Genomic DNA, 18,615 nt, shown 5'->3' on the forward strand with positions numbered 1-18,615 from the left:
TGATTTGCACTTTTCGCACCAAAGCACGTTCATCGCGTCTCCTTCCTGAGCGGTATGACGGCTGCGTGGTCCCATGGTGTTTATACTCGCATACTATTGTTTGTACAGATGAACGTGGTACCTTCAAGCGTTTGGAAATTGCTCCCAAGGATGAACCAGACTTGTGGAGGTCTACAATTATTTTTCTGAGGTCTTGACTGATTTCTTTTGATTTTCCCATGATGTCAAGCAAAGAGGCACGGAGTTTGAAGGTAGGCCTTTATATACATCCACAGGTACACCTCCAATTGACTCAAATGATGTCAATTAGCATATCAGAAGCTTCTAAAGCCATGAAATCATTTTCTGGAATTTTCCAAGCTGTTTAAAGGCACAGTCAACTTAGTGTATGTAAACTTCTGACCCACTGACCCACTGGAATTGTGATACAGTGAGTTATAAGTGAAATAATGTAAACAATTGTTGGAAAAATGACTTGTGTTATGCACAAAGTAGATGTCCTAACCGACTTGCCAAAACTATAGTTTGTTAACAAGACATTTGTGAAGTGGTAAAAACGGGTTTTAATGACTCCAACCTAAGTGTATGTAAACTTCCGACTTCAACTGTACGTCTTCAACATAGTTCTATAGGTGTCACGTCCTGACCAGTAATAGGGGTTATTTGTTATTATAGTTTGGTCAGGACGTGGCAAGGGGTATTTGTTTTATGTGGTTCGGGGGTTGTGTGTATGTAGAGGGGTGTTGTATTTATGTGTTCTGGGATTTTTGGTGTATGTTCTTGTTTTGGTATTCTAGGTTTTCTATGTTGTGTATTTCTTTGTTGGCCGGGTGTGGCTCTCAATCAGGAACAGCTGTACATCGTTGTTTCTGATTGAGAGTCATACTTTGGGAGCTTGTTTTCACCTGTCTGTTTGTGGGTAGTTGTTTTTGCATTGCTTTCGTGTATAGCCTGCGAAACTGTTGGACTGTTGTTTCTTTGTTTATTGTTTTTTTCGTGTTCACTTTAATAAATAAATATGATGAGCACACAACCCGCTGTGCCTTGGTCTAATTCCTACGACAGACGTGACAATAGGGGAGGCAATGCGCCATATTGGGTGCATATTCATTTCGGTTCGGAAGCAGCAATTGTGGGGCAAGGGTTTAGTTTCTCACTGTTTGTTATTTTGATAATATACATGTACGGGCTCTGTATTCTTTTTTGTTGATTAATTATATGGGTATTTTGTTCTATGCTAACTAATTAAGAATGTCATTCAATTTATTATGTGAATAATACTGTGATTTTAGAGAGACAATGTCCCCCACTCTGTGAACTGAGTTGGTACGACCCAATCCAGGTATGAGGTTTACCAACTGCTAGGCTATTTATGCCAGTCTGTTGCAAACCTTCAGGGAAAAAGTTACCCGCCTGTAATGTGCTTGCGAGATACTTGATGTAAGCTGTAGGCCCTAAACTGGGAAGAGTGTTTTCAAGAGAGCTATATATTCTAACTTTTTCTTGTGTTTTTGTGGATCCATTTGTATGTATCCAAGTCAACTGCTGAACATTATCACCTTGCTGTAAATAAATCATGTGACTTTACTGTAAAGACTTTTGTCTAGCACCTTCCTGCCATCTCTCTGCCACCCATCCAAGACTGCATCCCACAGGTAAGCTCGACACCAAAGGTCCAGTTGGTTACAAGATGTTAGGCTAGTGTACAGTCCACCCACTGATCCATAACCATGGATGTAATAAGTGTGGTGTATGGGGCCTGTACAGCAGGCCATAATGGCCATTTAACAATCTTCCATCCATCTTACGTAGAAAACTAAACAAGACGGCACCTCATGCTCCAGGGCCCCATACAGCTCTTCATTAATCCATAATTTTTTCATACAGTATCAATCTAAAACTGTAGCTCCAAGGAGACATTATGGAATGTCTACTCCATAAGTAAACCTCTGTAATATTCATTACTAACAATGCTGTTGTGCACAGGGTAATTACGGACAAGATATGGTCAGGGTTGGGGAGTAACTGATTTCTGTAATTACATAACTGTAATCAGTAACTGATTACATCAGTGTAATCAGTTACATTACCAGCAACAACAAAAAAGATACTTTGAAAAAACTAGATGATTACTTATTGGATTACTTTCAAATTCAGAAAGGATGTTTGTGAGAAAAAAATGCAATATGACACCTTTCTGTTTTCTCAATGACATTTAATTCAGCATTAAAAACATTTATAATTTTGGTCTAGATCTTCTCAGGGTTTGTCTTCAGTAATCAGATTACATTAGTGAGTTTGGGTAATCCAAAAGCTATGTTTCTGATTAAAATGTTGGACAGGTAACTAGTAACAGATTACATTTTGAAAGTAACCTAGCCAACCCCAGACTTGGCAATAAATACCAAACATATCATTAGACCCTATTGTTCTATGTTCATGGAGGATGAATCTGTGTGTGTGTGTGTGTGTGTGTGTGTTTTTAAGTGCGTATGCGTGTGGGCCAAATGCATCTGTGTGTGATGCAGTCTTGTGTGTAGAACAGAGATATCCAGTGGGATTCTCGTCTCCATTGGATTTGGCGGAGCAGGTCAGAGTATGGTCCTCACACAGAGCTACAGGGGACAGCCTTCTGAGCTGGGAGTTCACCTCTCCACTCACCCTCTCCCTCCCTGCTTCTCGCTCTTTCCCTCTCACATCACTTTTCCCTGTTTCCTTGCTGCAGGCTGGAAGGGAGGGAGCGTACAGGCTCAGCTCAGCATCGTCCCATCCCCCCACTCGGAGCAGGGCATTGCCTCCCCTAAACCCCCCACCCCGATGAAAATATGCAAATCTACGAGTGCTGGGTAAGCTTGTCCCTGCCGGTCAAACAGACACACTCTAGAGCTTCACAACTGAGTATCAGTGTGCAGTGTGTGTAGGTGGGGTGGGCATGTGCGTATGTGAGTGTCAGACCTGGGTTCAAATAATATTTCCAATATCTCAATTACTTTCACATAGATTCGAAGTAGGTATTCAGGTATATTTTATTTGAAAGACAAGTAGTTTAATATTTTAATGTATTTGGAAAATCACTTGGAAAGTATTTGAAAATGCTAAATACACTGACTCAAATACACTCCCATGCATTTAACCCAGGTATTGGGAAATAGTATACTCAAACAATTTGGTACACTATTTGTAACCATTTAAATACTCAGATAAAAGTACTTGCTTTGGGCTGTGTATTTGAAAATACCAAATACTCAAGTAGAGATGTATTTGAACCCTGGTCTGGTGTGTGTGGTGCCATAATATTATGGCTGAACCTGTAAAACAACACATTTCACTGCACCTATCCGGTGTATGTGATAATAAAACATCTGTGTGTCTGTGAGAATTAGGAGATTGTCTCTGTTCCACCATGTCCCCAGGTGTGCAGGCCAGGCACAGTAGTCCGGGGATTGCCTGAGATTCAAGGACAGGATAAATAGTCATGAGAATGACCAACACAGATTCTTCCACACTATGAGAAACACACATAGGCCTATACACCCCTCCACACACACACACACAAATAAAAGGAAGCCTTTATCAGCTTGCTGAGCAACACATTGAGTCCATCTGTCTAAGGAAGATGTCACAGAACCTATTGACTCACATGACCTCTGACCTCAGCCAGCCTATCAAGCCATGGCCCCAGGTCAGGGCCGACGTGTGCCTCCCGTGCAGCTGCCTTGATGGGGCTTGGCTGTAGGGATGGGGTGGGGTGATTAGGGGACCCAAGCAGGGTGTGGAGGTGAGTCATTTTACACAAGCTTTCACACGGCAGGTAGCTAAGTAGTTAGAGCGTTGGGCCAGTAACCAATAGTTCGAATCCCCAAGAAGACAAGGTGAAAAATCTGTTGATGTGCCCTTGAGCAAGGCACTTGACCCTAATTGTTCCAGGAGCGCTGAACAATGGTGACCCTGGCCGTGACCAGACTCTCCGAGGGTGTCTCAGAGGGCGTTACGATATGCAAAAAACACAGTATTAATACACACTTGTACATGTGTGAAGTAGGACAAATATAAGCACCCACCAAATTATTATTACAGTCGGCAAGTTCATTTAGCTGTAATTAAAAAGGACAAGGTTTTCTGAACAAGCCCCCCTCCTTCCTCTTTTCATCCTACTCTGGCTCTAAGCCCTTCCCTTTCTCTGTGTAACCTGTTGTGATTGCACCTGCCAGATCCAGGGAGATGAGAGAGCTGTTAACAGTGATTACATCATAGCCCAGACTTGGAGATTTGCCTCATTGATTTTAGTTTTTCTTCGTAAACCATGGCTTGATGTTTCCGTTTCTTCACAGTAAAATTCCAGTGGTTTGTCAATGTGTGTGTGCATTCAGTGCTTACAGGGTTACACAAAAAGGAGCTTTAAAAAATAAAACAATTGTTTACATACCCAATAATGACAAAGTATGCAAAATAATATCATTATCTGTAATTTACATGCTTATCCACAACTATACTGATGTTAAAATACAGCACACCATGTTATAAAAACAGACTGGTCACACCCCTTAGACTGTACCTACTGATGGATATCTATCCTTTTGAACTACACCAAATGTTATTTGTCCCTATTTTTCTCTGACTCAGTCAGTGGTCTGGTCTGGTGTGTGTGGGAGAGAGAATGAGACAGAGAAGTGGGGGTGCTTGGGTAGTATTTCCCTGTATACCTGTTCTCTGCCCCCAGCCTGTCTCTCTCAGCCCTCTCTGACCCCCATTCATCAACAGCTGTACCCTGGGGGCTCACCCTGTCAACTCTCCGTCCTTCCCTCTACTCTCAGACGAAACTCATCTCTCTTTGCAATCCACTTTATTCAACTCAACCCTTCTTTATACTCTCTCTTTTACTTTTCATTGCATATCTCAGTCTCTTTATCTCTGGTCTCATCCCTCCTGATCTGCATGTGGACATACCGTGCAAACATGGTTGTCCTTAGAGGATTGGATGAGCCATCTGTTGTGAAAATGTAAATATTTATATAATATCACTCTCGTGGAGTTTACCATCCCACACCTTTTCATCTGTTCCAATAGAGTCAGGTACTCTTCCATTTCCTAAGTCGCAGGTGGCGCCTTGACCCTGAACCCTGAACCCTGCCCTCCCACTCCCACAGAAAAGACAGACAGTGAAGGCCATGTTTGATTTTAGTGCTCATCCTCTATGGACTGTTAGTAGAGCACGTACCCCGGCAGCCACAGGCGATGTAAGGATCTTCCAATCACAACATACACACAAAAACAAACACACGTATCATGGCACACAGATCATGTATGTAAAGCATGTCTACACACTGCAGTGATCATTGAACCTGTATACAGTACATATACACTGAGTGTACAAAACATTAGGTATACCTTTCCAATATTGAGTTGCACCCCCTTTTGCCCTCAGAACTGCCTCAATTCGTCAGGGCATGGACTCTACAAGCTGTCGAAAGCATTCAACAGCGATGCTGGCCCATGTTGACTCTGCTGCATCCCACAGTTGTGTCAAGTTGGCTGAATGTCCTTTGGGTTTGGAACATTCTTGATACACACGGGAAACTGTTGAGCGTGAAAAACACAGCAGTGTTGCAGATCTTGACACACTCAAACAGGTGCGCCTGGAATCTACTACCACATCCCATTCAAAGGCACTTAAATAATTTGTCTTGCCCATTCAACCTCTGAATGGCACACATACACAATCCATGTCTCAATTGTCTCAAAGCTTAAAAATCCTTATTTAACCTGTCTCCTCCACTTCATCTACACTGATTGAAGTGGATTTAACAGGTGACATCAATAAGGGATCATAGCTTTCACCTGGATTCACCTGGTCAGTCTGTCATGGAAAGAGCAGGTGTTTCTAATATTTTGTATGCTCAGTGGATACTACATATATAGCCTATAGGCCTGCTATTGACCAGTGAAGTATGGCCCAAGGCACCTATCCTGCTGCTCCCTTTAATCCGAAGTGATGCAGAAGCTAGCTCTCTGTCCTACCCATGGCTGATACAGTAGATTGAGTAGACGATGGTGGGATTCTTGTTAACAGTAGCCTTATAACATATTTTATAAAAGATTGAAGGAATATTTTCCATACGGGCATTTTGTACAAGATAAATCATGTATTGGTCTACTCATCCCCCAACCCTACCACAAAACTACATAAAAGCATCTCCTGATCCAAAACCATTGTCTCTGCAGCCAATATGTATGGAGAATGTTTGTGCAACACTGCCCACTGGTGTTACATGAGTGCAAATGCAGCTCAAAAAGTCAGCATGTGATAAGTACAATATTGTTTTAGTATTTCATTGTTTGAATTTGACCTTAAACAAGTAATCTCATAGAGAGTGAATGGTATATAGTGAATTGTAGTGGTAATTAGTGAATGGTAGTAGTGATAGAGAGTGAATGGTAGTAGTGATAGAGAGTGAATGGTAGTAGTAGTAGTAGATAGTGAATGGTAGTAGTAGATAGTGAATGGTAGTAGTAGTAGATAGTGAATGGTAGTAGTGATAGATAGTGAATGGTAGTAGTAGATAGTGAATGGTAGTAGTGATAGATAGTGAATGGTAGTAGTACATTTTAGTCATTTAGCAGACGCTCTTATCCAGAGCGACTTACAGTAGTGAATGCATACATTTCATTTCCATGCTGGCGTTGCAAACACCATGCTCTACCAACTGAGCCACAGGGAGAGTGAATGGTAGTAGTGATAGATACTGAATGGTAGTAGTAGATAGTGAATGGTAGTAGTGATAGATAGTGAATGGTAGTAGTAGATAGTGAATGGTAGTAGTGATAGATAGTGAATGGTAGTAGTAGATAGTGAATGGTAGTAGTGATAGATAGTGAATGGTAGTAGTAGATACTGAATGGTAGTAGTAGATACTGAATGGTAGTAGTAGTAGATACTGAATGGTAGTAGTAGTAGATACTGAATGGTAGTAGTAGATACTGAATGGTAGTAGTACATTTTACATTTACGTCATTTAGCAGACGCTCTTATCCAGAGCGACTTACAGTAGTGAATACATACATTTCATACAATGCATTTTTTTTGGCTTGTACTGGCCCCCCGTGGGAATCGAACCCACAACCCTGGCGTTGCACACACCATGCTGGCGTTGCAAACACCATGCTCTACCAACGGAGCCACAGGGAGACTGAATGGTAGTAGTGATAGATAATGAATGGTAGTAGTGATAGAGAGTGAATGGTAGTAGTAGATAGTGAATGGTAGTAGTAGTAGTAGAAGATAGTGAATGGTAGTAGTAGTAGTAGATAGTGAATGGTAGTAGTAGTAGAAGATAGTGAATGGTAGTAGTAGATAGTGAATGGTAGTAGAAGATAGTGAATGGTAGTAGTAGATAGTGAATGGTAGTAGTAGTAGTAGTAGATAGTGAATGGTAGTAGAAGATAGTGAATGGTAGTAGTAGATAGTGAATGGTAGTAGTAGATAGTGAATGGTAGTAGTAGATAGTGAATGGTAGTAGTAGATAGTGAATGGTAGTAGTAGATAGTGAATGGTAGTAGTAGATAGTGAATGGTAGTAGTAGATAGTGAATGGTAGTAGTAGATAGTGAATGGTAGTAGTAGATAGTGAATGGTAGTAGTAGATACTGAATGGTAGTAGTAGATACTGAATCATAGTGACAGAGTGAATAGTAGTGATAGAAGTGAACGGCAGTGGTAGATTGTGAATGGTAGTAGTGATAGATTGTGAATGGTAGGGATAGATATTGAATGGTAATGATAGATATTGAATGGTAATGATAAAGAGTGTATGGTAGTGATAGATGTTGAATGGTAGTGATAGAGTGAATGGTATTGATTGAGAGTGAACAGTTGTGATAGATATTGAATGGCAGTGATTGAGAGTGAATGGTAGTGATATATATTGAATGGTAGTGATAGAAAGTATATGGTAGTAATATTCGAAGCCCAGAAACTGCTTTTTGTGGTGTTGGCATCTCCTTGGAGAATTGCAACACAGCACCAGACTTAACACAGTTACACACGGGAGTATTCGTTTTTTCTTTGATACTGTAGCTGTGAGGCTCAATTAACTGGTCCTCCTTTCAAAGCGTGAGAATTGAACAAACAAAACAGACAAGAGAGCGCCTTACTTGTTCCGCGGCACAAACAGGCTGCATTGTTAATGATTAGCCTAAATAAATGCTGTGCATGACAATTCTCCTGTCGTCCTGCAGCCAGCAGAAACAGGCTGCAGGTTCCACAATAATTTAGATAATCCTACAGAAACGCACCTGGTGTTTGTGTGTGTGTGTGTGTGTGTGTGTATTTACCAGGTCACAGGGGTAGTGCACTCGGAAGCCCTGTTTGTTTGTGTGTGTGTTGTCCGTGCAAGTGCGTGCGTGCGTGCGTGTGTATGCGTACATTTGTGTGTGTGGGCACCACCCTCTCAGTGCCCTGCCTTTCCCCTGAGGAGCAGAGCAGAGTGGAGTGGAGTGCGGCTGAGTGGATGGCTGGGTGGGGGAGGGGGCAACCTTGGGACAGGCCCAGAAAAACCCCAGCAGGATCGCAGACATTGGGATGGGCATGGTTGCCAGGGAAACATGATTACCGCAGGAAACCGCAGCAACGGGTAACTAAGGAACAGGAGCACACAACAGAGAAAGATTATAATGGTACTTCCAGAGTTGGGTGATTATGGGACATGCTGTGTGGTCCACAGCCGTGCTGGAACAGGACTTTGTTTGAACTAGGAGCTCGCTCTAGGAGCTCCACAGTGCAGGGGGAGTGTGTGTGCTCATGTCATGTTTGTGCAAGAGGCTCATGACAACAGATAAAGGACAACTCACAGCTGAGAGTGCCTGGCTGTCACATATTCTATAGTGTGTCATCAAGAAAACCCTGCCACTGTGTGTGTGTGAGAGAGAGAAATAGAGTATAATCTCTCCACAGCCAGAGTCTGAGTGCTGGAGTCCCTCTTTCCTATGGGACCTAGTCCTGTGCCTCTGTCCTACCCAGATTAGAGGGCCTCAGTGTGGGGTGAAATACGACAGGAAGCCCCCTATCCACCACATCGGCCTGGGCTGTCAAATACACACACAGGTCTGGGCCTGGCAGTACTGTTAGTCCTGTGGTCAGGGAGAGACAGGCTCACTGGCATTTTATTCACAGTGCTGTGCAGGAAACCATCAATTACCCTCAACAGACCCTTGCTCCAGAGGGTCATTATATATGTGTGTGTGTGTGTTTGATTATCTGCACATACGTGCATCCCTACGTGTGTGAGGCTGATGGAGAGAGAGCGTAAAAGAAAGAAAGACAGGAGCACAAAGACAGAAAAGGAGAGAGACAAGGCGGAGAGAGAGGGTAATAGTAACAGGCATAGAGGAAGGGGGATTAGTTAGACATGTTGAGTCGACGTCTGTTTCCCCTTTGAAACCACATGATGGAGGGAGAAGGAACACTTCTTATCACCCGGGTCAGTCTCGCCCTGCGGTGAGAGGCCTACTACACTTACCCCCCCATTCACACACACTCGTAAACACTCATATACACACACACACACACACACACACACCTACTACCCCCTCCCCTCCCCACATACATTCCCATTCAAAACACACACATCCTGGGGCCTGGGGCCACTATACACAGACCCTGGTGACTCCGGTGTACTGTAGGCCACCATGCCAAGGATCAGGCTACAATAGCACAGGTTAAGATCAAAAAGAGAATTTTAGTTTTTATAAATTTGGACTGCAGCTGGCCTATCTAAGGTTAAATCGCTTAGTTCTGCCTCCAGGATGTCAACCTGCCTACAGTATCCTGGGGTCTGTTCAGGAATGTCCAATTTTACTTTTGTCTTCCTTTTGTCTCCCTCTGTAGGAGCAGAGGGCTGACAAACAGATGCAATGGTATGGGAATGATAAGGGAATCTTCCAACTCTGTGAATGATATGGGAATCTTCCAACTCTATTGCAAAAGCCTGGCTTCTGTAGTACTTTCATGTAGATGACTCCCTGTCCCTTCTGATTTTCCTTTTCACTGAGCCAAATTCTTGACATTGCAAAAGAGTTTTTGCACCAATAACAAGGACTTTCCACTGGGCACACACTGGTTGAATCAAGATTGTTTCCACGTCGTTACAATGAAATTAAGTTGAACCAACATGGAATAGACGTTGAATTGACGTCAGTGTCCAGTGGGTTATGATGCAGTCCCTTGAGGATTTCCAGTTCGGAGAAGATTCATTTTTGGTCTCACACAAGTATAAATTCCAAAGATAAGGATGGAGGTTTCTATTACACATGTTCTAAGATGTTTTAAATTCTCTGACTCTTGCCTCTGCAGCCAGACGATACGCCCCGACAAGCACCAACCTGCTGAGGCTCTCTGGGCTGAGTGGGCTGGGAGAAGCCTGTCCAATGACCCCACCCCCCTCACAGCTGGGCTCCTCTGGGCTATATGGGGTGCAGAGGAGTAAGTAAACAAGGACGTTATACAGGTATGCCACCACAGGTTTCTGTAGGAATGGGATGCTTATCTAACACCCTTCTAATACTACTGAGACTAACCATAGTTACCACCATCGTTTCTGGAACCGTGCTGGAAAGAACAACATGGTAAATAAGATATCTAAGCCAGCCCAGTACAGTTTGAGTTGGCAGTATAGTGTAAATCAGGTATGAGTATAGTGATGCTGGTGTACTGGTAAAGGAAGACGATAGACACATTGCTCTCAAAGGACTCTTGGAAGACTAGTGTTTTCCTCTATTCTTCCAAAAGGACAGTGGTCTAGCAGTGACATTGTGCTCCCAGACTGCAGTTTCATGGATTCATGGCTGCTTCCACTGTCTCGTCATGTGAGACTCAAAAGACACAAACATAGAGCAAAACATGGATTTGCATACACGTGCACACCCTTATTTTAGGGTGCAATGAAAAGTGGAAAGGTTTTGAACATTTGGGAAATGTTATAGGATTACACACACACACACACACACACACACACACACACACACTCAGGTAATGACACACAAGTCAGGGGAAGTTGGTTTTAAACCTTCTGGAAATGCTTAACTAGATAACACACTCTCATACACAAAAATGGTGCCAACAGAGGGCTGCCTCGCTTCTAGCTCTTAGGAAACTTTGCAGTATTTCATTTTTTGATGTATTATTTCTTACATTGTTAGCCGGGAAGAACTATTGGATATCAGAGCGGCGGTAGCTCACCAGGACTGCCAGCATTACGACCAGGAATACGACTTTCCTGAAGCGGATCCTTTGTTCGCACCCCCCAGGGCAATTGAACTGATTCCAGAGGCCGACCCAAAACAACGCCGGCGGAGGAGAGGTACTCAGAGTGGTCTTCTAGTCCAACTTAGGAGGCGCGCACACCACCCATCACTTCCAAGTATATTAATCGCTAATGTTTAGTCTCTGTATAATCAAGTTGACGAGCTCAGGGCGAGGGTTTCTTTCCAGAGATCAGGGATTGTAACATACTCTGTTTCATGGCTCTCTCGGGATATACTGTCTGAGTCGGTCCAGCCAGTTGGGTTCTCAGTTCATCGAGTAGACAGGAAAAAAATATCACCCCGGGAAGAACGGCAGGGGTGAATGTTTCATGATTAATGACTCATGGTGTAATTGTGTTAACATACAGGAACTCAAGTCCTTTTGTTCACCTGATTTAGAATACCACACAATCAAATTCCGACCGTATTATCTCCCAAATTTCTTTGGTTATAGCCACGGCCGTGTATATCACCCTCAAACCGATACCATGACGGCCCTGAAAGAACTTCACTGAACTTTATGCAAACTGGAAACCACATATCTTGAGGTTGCATTTATTTTAGCTGGGGATTTTAACAAAGCAAATTTTAGGGAAACACTACCGAAGTTCTATCAACATATCTAGTGTAGTACTCGCGCTGCTAAAACATTCGACCACTGTTACTCCAACTTCTGGGATGCCTACAAGGCCCTCCCCTGCCCTCCTTTCGGCAAATCTGACCATGGCTCCATTTTGCTCCTCCCTTCCTATAAGCAGAAACTGTGATTGGATTAACGAGTAGAGTATCTTTAACTTTCCGTATAATACTTGAATTTTAATTTTGAGATAATTTTGTTTTGAATTTCACGCCGTGCTATCTCACTGGTTGTTGTCCAACCAATCCCGCTAACGGGATTTTATCTCAAAGGGGTCCTCAAGAGGTTTTAACTTCTTCTTTGATTCTATCATTTATTTAATATCTCAATGTTCAAAATGTCGAACCCAACAATAGATAATAACCAGAGAGTAGCAGCAGCGTAAAAGATGGTGTGGGGGGGGGGGGGGGGGGGGGGCACAATGCAAATAGTCCGGGTAGCCATTTGATTAGCTGTTCAGGAGCCTTATGCCTTGGGGTAGAAGCTGTTAAGAAGCCTTTTGGACCTAGACTTGGCTCTCCGATACCACTTGCCGTGCGGTAGCAAAGAGAACAGTCTATGACTAGTGTGGCTGGTGTCTTTGACAAGTTTTAGGGCCTTCCTCTGACACTGCCTGGGATAGAGGTCCTGGATGGCAGGAAGCTTGGCCCCAGTGATGTACTGGGCCTTACGCACTACCCTCTGTAGTGCCTTGCGGTCAGAGGCCGAGTAGTTGCCATACCAGGCAGTGATGCAACCAGTCAAGATGCTCTTGATGGTGCAGCTGTAGAACTTTTTAAGGATCTGAGGACCCATGCTAAATCTTTTCAGTCTCCTGATGGGGAAATAGACAGTCGTGAAGAGGGCACGACAAAACCTTGGTGTGTTTGGACCATGATAGTTTGTTGGTGATGTGGACACCAAGGAACTTGAAGCTCTCAACCTGCTCCACTACAGCCGTGTCGAAGAGAATGGGGGCGTGCTCGATCCTCCTCGTCCTGTAGTCCACAATCATCTCCTTTATCTTGATCACATTGAGTGAGAGGTTGTTATCCTGGCACCACACGACCAGGTCTCTGACCTCCTCTCGATAGGCTGTGTCATCGTTGTTGGTGATCAGGCCTACCACTGTTGTGTCGTCGGCAAACTTAATGATGGTGTAGGAGTTGTGCCTGGTTAGGTAGTCATGGGTGAACAGGAAATGCAGGAGGGGGCTGAGCACGCACCCCTGAGGGGCCCCCATGTTGAGGATAAGCATGGCAGATGTGTTGTTACCTACCCTTACCACCTGGGGGCGGCCTGTCAGGAAGTCCAGGATCCAGTTGCAGAGGGAGGTGTTTAGTCCCAGGATCCTTAGCTTAGTGATGAGCTTTGAGGGCACTATGGTGTTGAACGCTGAGCTGTAGTCAATGAATAGCATTCTCACGTAGGTGTTCCTTTTGTCCAGGTGGGAAAGGGCTGTGTGGAGTGCAATAGAGATTGCATCATCTGTGGATCTGTTGGGGTGGTATGCAAATCGGAGTGGGTCTAGGGTTTCTGGGATAATGGTATTGATAATGGTGTTAATGTGGGCCATTACCACATCACGCTGGGACCGAGAGACTGAAAAACAGCTTCTATCTCAAGGCCATCAGACTGTTAAATAGCCATCACTAGCACATTAGAGGTTGCTGCCTATATACAAAGACTTGAAATCACTGGCCACTTTAATAAATGGAACACTAGTCACTTTAATAATGTTTACATATTTTGCATTACTCATCTCATATGTATATATCAAATTTATTTATATAGCCCTTCTTACATCAGCTGATATCACAAAGTGCTGTACAGAAACCCAGCCTAAAACCCCAAACAGCAAGCAATGCAGGTGTAGAAGCACGGTGGCTAGGAAAAACTCCCTAGAAAGGCCAAAACCTAGGAAGAAACCTAGAGAGGAACCAGGCTATGAGGGGTGGCCAGTCCTCTTCTGGCTGTGCCGGGTGGAGATTATAAAAGCACATGGCCTAGATGTTCAAATGTTCATAAATGACCAGCATTGTCAAATAATAATAATCATAGTAGTTGTTGAGGGTGCAACAAGTCAGTAACACAAGAGTAAGTGTCAGTTGGCTTTTTCATAGCCGATCTTTGAGAGTATCTCTACCACTCTTGCTGTCTACTGTATTTGATTCTATTCTACTCTGTCTTAGTCTATGCCGCTCTGACATCGCTCGTCCATATATGTATATATTCTTAATTCCATTCCTTTAGATGTGTGTATTGGGCATATGTTGTGAAATTGTTAGATATTACTTGTTAGATATTACTGCACTGTCGGAACGAGAAGCATAAGCATTTCACTACACCCGCAGTAACATCTGCTATACACGTGTATGTGACCAATAAGATTTTATTTGATTTAGGGGCAGGATGAGAGCTAGGAGTAGTTTTGAACATACACTAAGTCAAGAAATGTTTTGACAAAAATAATCCTTGGAAAAAAGGAAAGCTGTACAGTAGCTGCAAGTTCTTGAACTCTTGTATTGACACTGTCTCTCTCAGGGGACTTACCAGAGGATACACCCAACTGTGAAACTGCTCAAAGTACCAAAGTCAACAAAGTATGAAAGGCATAAGTAATGGCAGTAGGTTCTGAGAAATAACTAACCTGAATCAAGCTTCTACTTCCTCTTCTGTGCTGTACTCACCAACGGTATTCTCCCTGTCACACACCCACATAAGCACACACACACACACACACACACATGCAAAAAAGTGTTTGCTTTCATTTGAATTACTATGGATATTACTTGCCAAGGGGTTTTCCTCACTAGAATACACTGGAAATAGGACAGAGCTGTATTTCTTAGAAAGGCAGATTTCTGACAACATGCAGGTATTAATAGAACTATCCTCCCTCTTTCACCTTTCAAAACGGCATCATGTGCATCAATATCTCATATACCTTTATCGTAAATAAGAATATAATTTGTTTCTAAACACTTCTGCATTAATGTGGATGCTACCATGATTACGGATAACCCTGAATGAATCGTGAATAATGATCAGTGAGAAAGTTTGATGCAAAAATATCATAACCCTCCCAAAATGCTAACCTCCCCTGTTATTGTAATGGTGAGAGGTTAGCATGTCTTGGGGGTATGATATAAAATGCTATCCTCCCCTGTTATTGTAATGGTGAGAGGTTAGCATGTCTTGGGGGTATGATATAAAATGCTAATCTCCCCTGTTATTGTAATATGAAGAGGTTAGCATGTCTTGGGGGTATGATATAAAATGCTATCCTCCCCTGTTATTGTAATGGTGAGAGGTTAGCATGTCTTGGGGGTATGATATAAAATGCTAACCTCCCCTGTTATTGTAATGGTGAGAGGTTAGCATGTCTTGGGGGTATGATATTTGTGCGTCTGTAACTTCCTCACTCATCATTATTCACGATTCATTCAAGACTATCCGTAATCATGGTAAAATCCACATTTGGTCCACAGACGCTGCAATAGGTCCACAGACGATGCAATCGCCGTCACACTCCACACTGCCCTATCCCATCTGGACAAGAGGAATACCTATGTAAGAATACTGTTCATGGACTATAGCTCAGCATTCAACACCATAGTACCCTCCAAACTCATCATTAAGCTTGAGGCCCTGGGTCTCAACCCCGCCATGTGCAATTGGGTACTGGACTTCCTCACCCCAAGTGGTGAATGTAGGAAACAACATATCCACTTCGCTGATCCTCAACACTGGGACCCCACAAGGGTGCGTGCTCAGCCCTCTCCTGTACTCCCTGTTCACCCATGACGGCGTGGCCATGCACGCCTCCAACTCAATAATCAAGTTTGCAGACGACACACCAGTAGTGGGCTTGATAACCAACAATGACGAGACAGCCTACAGGGAGGAGGTGAGGGCTCTCGGAGTGTGGTGTCCGGAAAACAACCCCTCACTCAACAACAAAACAAAAGGAGATGATCGTGGACTTCAGGAAACAGCAGAGGGAGCACCCCCTTATCCACATCGACAAGACAGCAGTGGAGCAGGTGGAAAGTTAAATTCCTCGGCGTACAAACTGAAATGGTCCAACCTCAGGAGGCTGAAGAAATTTGGCTTGTCACCTAAAACCATCAAACTTTTACAGATGCACAATTGAGAGCATCCTGTCGGGCTGTATCGCCGCCTGGTACGGCAACTGCACCACCCACAACCGCAGGGCTCTCCAGAGGGTGGTGCGGTTTGCACAACGCATCACCGGGGGCAAACTACCTGCCCACTAGGACACCTACAGCACCCGCTGTCACAGGAAGGCCAAAAAGATCATCAAGGACAACAACCACCCGAGCCACTGCCTGTTCACTCCGCTACCATCCAGAAGGCGAGGTCAGTACAGGTGCATCAAAGCCGGGACCGAGAGACTGAAAAACAACTTCTAATCTCAAAGCCATCAGACTGTTAAAACACCCATCACTAGAGGCTGCTGCCTACATACAGACTTGAAATCAAATGTGGTCACTAGTCACTTTAATAATGTTTACATATCTTGCATTACTCATCTCATATGTATATACTGTATTTTATACCATCTACTGCATCTTGCCTAAGCCGCTGTCATTCCTCATCCATATATTCTTATTCCATTCCTTTACTTAGATTTGTGTGTATTAGGTAGTCATTGTGGAATTGTTAGATTACTTGTTAGATATTGCTGCACTGTCGGAACTAGAAGCACGAGCATTTCGCAACACTCGCAATAACATCTGCTAACCATGTGTATGTGACCAATACAATTTGATTTGATATAGAAGCGACTCCAAAATGACACAATACATTATTTATCATTAATTTCTATAGGGCACAAAATATTTTGAAACACAACCAAAACAAACAGCAAATGATTCCAACAAATTTGTAATCACAAGCATGATGTCGTCATTGTGTGCTAGGAATATGGAACTTTTTACTACACAAGTAAATTTGTCACAATACTTTTGGTCCCCTAAAATGTGGGGACTATGTACAAAAAGTGCTGTTATTTCTAAACGGTTCACCCGATTTGGATGAAAATACCCTCAAATTAAAGCTGACAGTCTGCACTATAACCTCAGTGATTGTACCATTTCAAATCTAAAGTGCTGGAGTACAGAGCCAAAACTACAACATAATTGTCACTATCCCAAAACCTTTGGAGCTCACTTAAGTTGAGACCAATATTTCCCTCCTTTCTTCTTCTGAATAGACTTAGTATTGGCTGGGACAAGTACTGACTTGCAGGGATTGTCAGGGAAGGAAGAGTGGATAAAAAGTGAAAGAGGAGAAGAGGGGTGATTTTGGGAGGAGGCCAGCAACTCGAGAAACTGAAAGAGTGTGAGTGAGTAGGACCAGGCAGAAGATGTGTTCATAAAGAAGACTTTAAACCCAAGACGACTGAATGAGTAATCGAATGAATTGATGACATCGTCATTAAAACGTGCAAAGCCATGGTTGATAAGTTACTTAATACAAACAAGTGCAAGATCATATACTGTACATTCACTGAGACAAAGTGGAGACAGACATTCCTCCAAGTTTTACTTCTCCAAAAACACATCACATATTCTGCTCAACATCCTATTGATTATGACAGTGTAAGCAGCAATGCAGGCAGTGTTACGTTGTTTTTGTTTAAACCCAAACCTCTCTCCTAAAGCCTCCAAATGGATTTTCTAGCCAGCTACCAGGAGAGTGGGCTCTTTGCCTTTTTCACCCATTGGTAGTATTGACAATGGATCCCTGTTTAAAGTATTCTCATTTTTAAATTAAGTCACACAGAGTTGGCTACAATTTCATCCTCCAGAAAAGGCAGTTCTAATAGTACAGTAAATAATATGGCTAAACTCCAATATACTGACAGAGAAAAGACAAAAAAAAAAAAGAAAAAAAAAAAGAAAAAAAAATATGTATAAGGGTATAATATTTATGAAGGACATTGTAAAACAAAAACGGTAAATTGTCACCCAAGCAACTAACAATAGTGTATGGAGGTGTATGCTCAATACAAAATTAAAACCAACTCATTGCGGCTCTGCCACAAAATTGGAAGAGACAATTACTTTAATTATTTCATTTGTCTGTCTACCACCCATTAAAAATCATAAATTACTTAAAATTATAAATTGACAAATGTATCAGTTTCACTTAAAGTCAAAAAGTTTGACAGCAATACCATATAAAATTCAAGACAGTTGGAAACTGGTTTTTGATGTCCCAATACCGTGGCATAGGGTCTATGAACTGACATATAAAACAATAATTGACAGATCAATCCGGGGCAGCAGGTAGCCTAGTGGTTAGAGCGTTGGACTAGTAACCAAAAGGTTGCAAGATCGAATCACTGAGCTGACAAGGTAAAAATCTGTTGTTCTGCCCCTGAACAGGCAGTTAACCCACTGTTCCTAGGCCATCATTGAAAATGTGTTCTTAACTGACTTGCCTAGTTAAATAAAGGTAAAATAAAGAGTCGGAGTGGACGCTGTGGGTAAAAATCAAGTACTTGAGGAAATGAGAAATACATCTAACTACAGGTACCATAGATGTGAGCGAAGTAGCAGTAGAAGTATTGCTGTCTGTTAGTTTACTCCAGTTAGGGTAAGAACGGTAGGGATTAGAAATGCAAATAATTTAATTGATAGAACCTACAATATTAAAGTTGTTTTCTGCTTC

Source organism: Salmo trutta, chromosome 30, assembly GCF_901001165.1.
Source record: "Salmo trutta chromosome 30, fSalTru1.1, whole genome shotgun sequence".
Taxonomy (NCBI): Eukaryota; Metazoa; Chordata; class Actinopteri; order Salmoniformes; family Salmonidae; genus Salmo; species Salmo trutta.